The sequence below is a fragment of the Chrysochloris asiatica genome, unplaced genomic scaffold (genome assembly GCF_000296735.1).
Source record: "Chrysochloris asiatica unplaced genomic scaffold, ChrAsi1.0 scaffold00156, whole genome shotgun sequence".
Taxonomy (NCBI): domain Eukaryota; kingdom Metazoa; phylum Chordata; class Mammalia; order Afrosoricida; family Chrysochloridae; genus Chrysochloris; species Chrysochloris asiatica.
The window spans coordinates 3,323,204-3,328,719 of record NW_006408674.1 but is presented as its reverse complement, the minus strand read 5'-3'; positions in this window follow the sequence as shown (position 1 = coordinate 3,328,719).

The window sequence follows — 5,516 nt, the reverse complement described above, 5'->3', positions numbered from 1 at the left end:
CATTTTGGGTAGCCAATGTCTAAGTTTAGGCAGGAATTCTTACTACAGCTAACAGAGTCAGGCTATTTTTTTTTGTTTTCTTAAATTTATTTTGGTTTGTGTGAAGGTTCACGGTTTTCCATTCAGCAATTTGTACTTTTTATTTTTTGGTCTGGTGATATTATTTGCAACCTTCTTAACATCTTCCCACTTCCTCCCACTCAGGCTATTCTTACTGCCACCCTTAGTGCTCCGGTGCCTCTCTCTGTAACTGGGATCTTTTCAGTTTTCCTTCATTTCCCATATTTTGAAACCTTATGATGGTGTTCCCTGGAGTTAGTCTTTTTCATTCATTCCGCAGACACCTGTCCTTCGGTTCTGGGAAACCTAGTGTTAGTTGTTTGGTAATTTTCTTCTCTCCCCGTCCCCTTGGCTACTAAGAGCAAAGAATGAGGAAGACTGAAAGAATCCAACTGAGTGTTTATTTACTAGAAGGACCAATCTGAGAAATTGAAGTCAATGAAAGAAAAGGTGTATCCGTTTCTCTGCTAGTCCAACTGGCCTTAAAATGAAGCTGGGAAATGTGCTACTTGAAGAGTAAGAGGTAGAAGGAAATTAAGGAAATCCGTCCTTTAGTCAGGAGCTCTGGTAGCATAGTGGGCTGCTAATCTCACAGTCAGCAGTTCAAATCTACCAGCTGTTCCATGGGAGAAAGATGAGGCTTTCTGCTCCCATAAAGATTGACAGCCTCGGAAACCCTGTTCAGGGTCGCTATGAGTCAGAACCGACTCCACAGCACATAACAACAGCAACAACATCCTTCAGTGTGTCTGTGCGATCTCTTTCCACTTCTTACTCCCATTCCCACTTACGTCCTTAAGTACACTGCCATCAAGTCGATTCAGACTCAGTGGCCCTAAAGTGCAGAGAAGAATTGCTCTATAGGGTTTTTGAGGCTGTAAATGTTGGTGTATGTGCATTTCTCTGTTTAGGCTTTTAACTTTTTGTTGGGAATTGAGTTTGCAGAGCAGATGGTCAATTTTATATTCAACAAATCCTATACTTTGTTTCATTTCAATGATTACAACCCCCTCAGTGTACTATCACTAATTCGGCTTCCTCCCTGTGTTTCTTGTGTCCATTCTTCCGCCTTTCCCAACCCTTCTGAATTTTGTCCTTAGGTAAATGTTGCCATTTTGATCTGGAATGATTGACCATTCTATGCTGTGCTTACCTCATTAGTGTCCCTTGAATACACCTATTTATTGCCTGGTTGAAAATCGAGGTGAGTTCAGTTCCAGACCTGAAGGATGATCAAGGTCTCAGGGTTCCTCCTGTCTTTTTCTTACCAGTAATCCTGTTCTTTTTCCTAATTTTGAGTCTTGTTTTCTTCCACTCTATTCAGGCCCTTTCAGGACGCCATCTAGTTCAGTTCTCAGGGTTGTGAAGACTGATATTCACATGTTCCATTAGTCCATTCATAGTGGTTATATGCCCTGGAGTTGGTTCCGACTCATAGCGACCTTGTATAGGGTTTCTGAGGCTGTAAATCTTTACAAGAGCAGAAAGCATAATCTTTCTCCTGCAGAACATTCGCTGGTAGTTTCGAACTGCTGATCTTGAGGTTAGCAGCCTGATTCGTAACCACTATGCTACCAGAGCTTCTGTTTGGATTGTTTCCAAACATCTTCAATTTTCATCTCTCTTCTTTCCTCCACTCAGGGAGAGACCAACGGTTGCCCCTTAGCTGGCCACTCATGAGATTTTCAGATTCCAGTCATTACTCTGCAAAGGAGCCTGTAGAACATTGTATTTCTGGGCTTTGTTGTGAGGCTGTAAATCTTCAGAGGAGTTGTTGTTGTTGTTGTTATGTGCCGTGGAGTCGGTTCTGACTCATAGTGACCCTGTACAGGGTTTCCGAGGCTGTAAATCTTTACGGGAGCAGAAAGCCTCATCTTTCTCCCAAGGAACAGCTGGTAGTTTCGAACTGCCAGCCTTGAGGTTAGCAGCCGGATTCGTAACCACTACACTACCAGAGCTCCTCACAGGAGTAGACAGCCTCGTTTTTCTTCCATGGAGTGACTGGTGAGTGTGAACCTCTACGTGTTGTGGTTAACAGTTCAATACTTAGCCCATTATGTCCCTAGGATTCCTGTCCTTTGTTGTTGTTGTTGTTAGGGGCCATCGAGCTGGTACCGACTCATAGCGACCCTATGGACAACAGAACAAAACACTGTCCGATCCTGGGCCAACCTCACAATTGTTGCCACGCGTGAGCCCATTGATGCTGCCACTTTGCCAATCCAGCTCGCTGGGAGTCTTCCTCTTTTTCTCTGACCGTCCACTTTACCAAACATGATATCTTTCTCCAGCGACTGGTCTCTCCTGACAATATGTCTGAAGTATGAGAGAAGAAGTTTAGCCATCGTGGCCTCCAAGAAGCACTCTGGCTGCACTTCTTCCAACACAGACCTGTTGGTTCTTTTGGCAGCCAATGGCACTTTTAATATTCTCCTTCAACACCATAACTCAAATGCATCAATTCTTCTATGGTCTTCCTTACTCACTGTCCAACATTCATATGCATATGAAGTTACTGAAAATCTCATGGCTGGCTTGGATCGGTGCACTTAGTCCTCAAACTGACATCTTTGCTCTTCAACACTTTAAAAAGGTCTTGTGCAGCATATTTTCCTAATGCAATATGTAGTTTGATTTCTTGACTGTAGCTTCCATGAGTGTTGATGGTTGATCTGAGAAAAATGAAGTATTTCACAACTTCAATATTTTCTCCATTTATATGGATGTTATTTATTGGTCCAGTGATGAGGATTTTTGTTTTCTTTATATTGAGATGCAATCCATACCCAAGGCTGTGCTCTTTGATCTTCATCAGTTAAGTATTTTAAGTCCTCTTTCTTTGCAGCAAGCAATGTTGTATCATTTGCATATCGCAAGTTGTTAATGATTCTTCCTCCAATACTGATGCCACGTTTTTCTTCATATACCCCAGCTTTTCGGATTATTTGTTCAGCATACAGGTTGAATAAGTATGGTGAAAGAATACAACCCTGGCACACACCTTTCTTAATTTTAAATCATTCGGTGTTCCCTGGTTCTGGCCAAACAACTGCCTCTTGGTCCGTGTACAGATTCTTCATGAGCACAATTAAGTGTTCCAAAATAGTCATACTTCATAATGTTGTCCATAGTTTGTCATGATCCACATAATTAAAAGCCTTTGTGCAGTCAATAAAGTACAGGTAAACCTCTTTCTGGTATTCTCTGCTTTCAGCCAAGATCCATCGGACATCAGCAATGATATCCCTCATTCCACGTCCTCTTCTGAATCTGGCTTGAACCTCTTAAAGTTCTCTGTCAGTGTATGGTTGAAGTCGTCTCTGTATTACCTTTAGCAAAGCTTTACTCTCATGAGATACCAATGATATTGACTGATGATTTCTGCATTCTGTTAGGTCACCTCTTTTTGGAATGGGCACAAATACGGATCTCTTTCAATCAGTTGGCCAGGTGTTGTTGTGATTGTTGTGTAGTGCTGTGGAGTTGGTTCTGACCCATAGCGACCCTGCATAGGGTTTCCAAGGAGCAGCTGGTGAGCTTGAACTGCTGACATTGCAGTTGAAATGGCTTTGCAGTCTGGCACATTAACCCACAGCGCCACACCAGGACTCCAGGTAGTTGTGTTCCAAATTTCTTGGTATAGATCAATGAGTGCCTCCAGCGCTGCCTCACTTTGCTGAACGATTCCAATTTGTATTCCATCAATTCCTGGTGCTTTATTCTTTGCCAATGTATTCAATGCACCTTAGACTTCCTCCTTCAGTATCATTGGCTCTTGATCATATGCTACCTCTTGAAACTATTGAACATCAACCATTTCCTTTTGGTTCAGTGATTCTGTTTATTATTTCTATCTTCTTTTGCTGCTTTCTGTATCATTCAGTAATTTGACCAGATTATCCTTAAATAACACAAATCGAGGCTTGAATTTTTTCTTTAGTTCCCTCAGCATTGAGAAATGCTGAGTGTGTTCTTCCCTTTTGGTTTTCTAACTCCAGGTCTTTGCACATTTCATTAACATATTTGACTTTGTCGATATTATAGGGATGGTATATCCTAAAGGGTTGTGGGTGGAGAGTCACAGTGAGCACTTCTTCCAACACAGATCTGTTGGTTCTTTTGGCAGCCCATGGCACTTTCAGTATTCTCCTCCAACACCATAAATCAAATGCATTAATTCTTCTATGATCTTCCTTATCCACTGTCCAGCTTTCACATGCATATAGACAGCCTACATGCCCATCAATGGAAGAATGGATAAACAAACGGATACATACACACGATGGAATATTGTGCAACACTGTAGAATAACCTTGAACCTGGGAAACATAATGTGAATGAACCTAGAGGACATTATGCTGAGTAAAATCAGTCAATCGCGAAAGGATAAATATTGTATGAGACCACTATTGTAAAAACTCAAGAAAAGGTTTTCATGCTAAAAGAAACATTCTTTGATGGTTACCAGGGATGTGAGGAAAGGGAGAGTAATTCACTGGCTATAGGGTTGTTGTTGTTGTTAAGTGCTGTTGAGTCAGTTCTGACTCATAGCAACCCTGCTTAGGGTTCCCGGTGAGTGGCTGGTGAGTTCGAACTGCCAACCTTGCAGTTCCAACTGACCTTGTGGTTCATTGCTTATCTTATAGCACCACACTAGGTAGACACATGTTAACTCTGGTGATGGAGAGAGCAATATACAAGAAGAGGGAGGTTGGCAGAAGAATGGTGAAGACAGTTGAAGATACAGGGAGGTATGCAAGGGCTAAAGGGGATAGAGGTAAATAGTGTTAATACACACAAACTTGAAATCTCCTTGAAATGTGGTTAGATACATGAACCGAGTGGTTCATTCAAGGCAATTTCATGACCAATAAAATGGGGAGACCTGATGTGGTGGCACAGTGTAGTGAACTGGACTGCAAGGTCAGTTTGTACTGCAAAGTTGGACGTTCAAACCCACCAGTCACTCTTCAGAAATCCTATACAGGGTCGCTATGGGTTGGAATCAACTCGGTGTCACTTAACAACAACAACACCTATATTCACTCAAGATGTACCGACGTGGTAAAGTCTAAGCAAGTTACAATACAGAACAGGGTTTGATGCGTACGTCTGACTGTCTCTAGCTCTGCTGTAATAAGTCTGTGTGGATGAATTCAGGAAGAGTGTATGCTTCTCTTGCTCTTTGAAGATAAAAGAGAAAAAAAGTAAACATCTGTAAAACACTTTTGTGCTCTTTTTTTTCTTCTTCTTCCTAAAATGCTCCTCACAATTACAGGAACTGACTGTTAGCTCTTTATTTCCTTCCATCTACCATTCAGAAATCCTGTCTCGCAGTCAAAACATCACACTAGGTTCCAAGCAATTCTAAGAAGAAGAAGAAGAAAGGGAAGGGAAAGGAAGACAGGAAGAGGAGGACAAGATGATAAGAAGAAAAGATCTCACATAATGTCCAA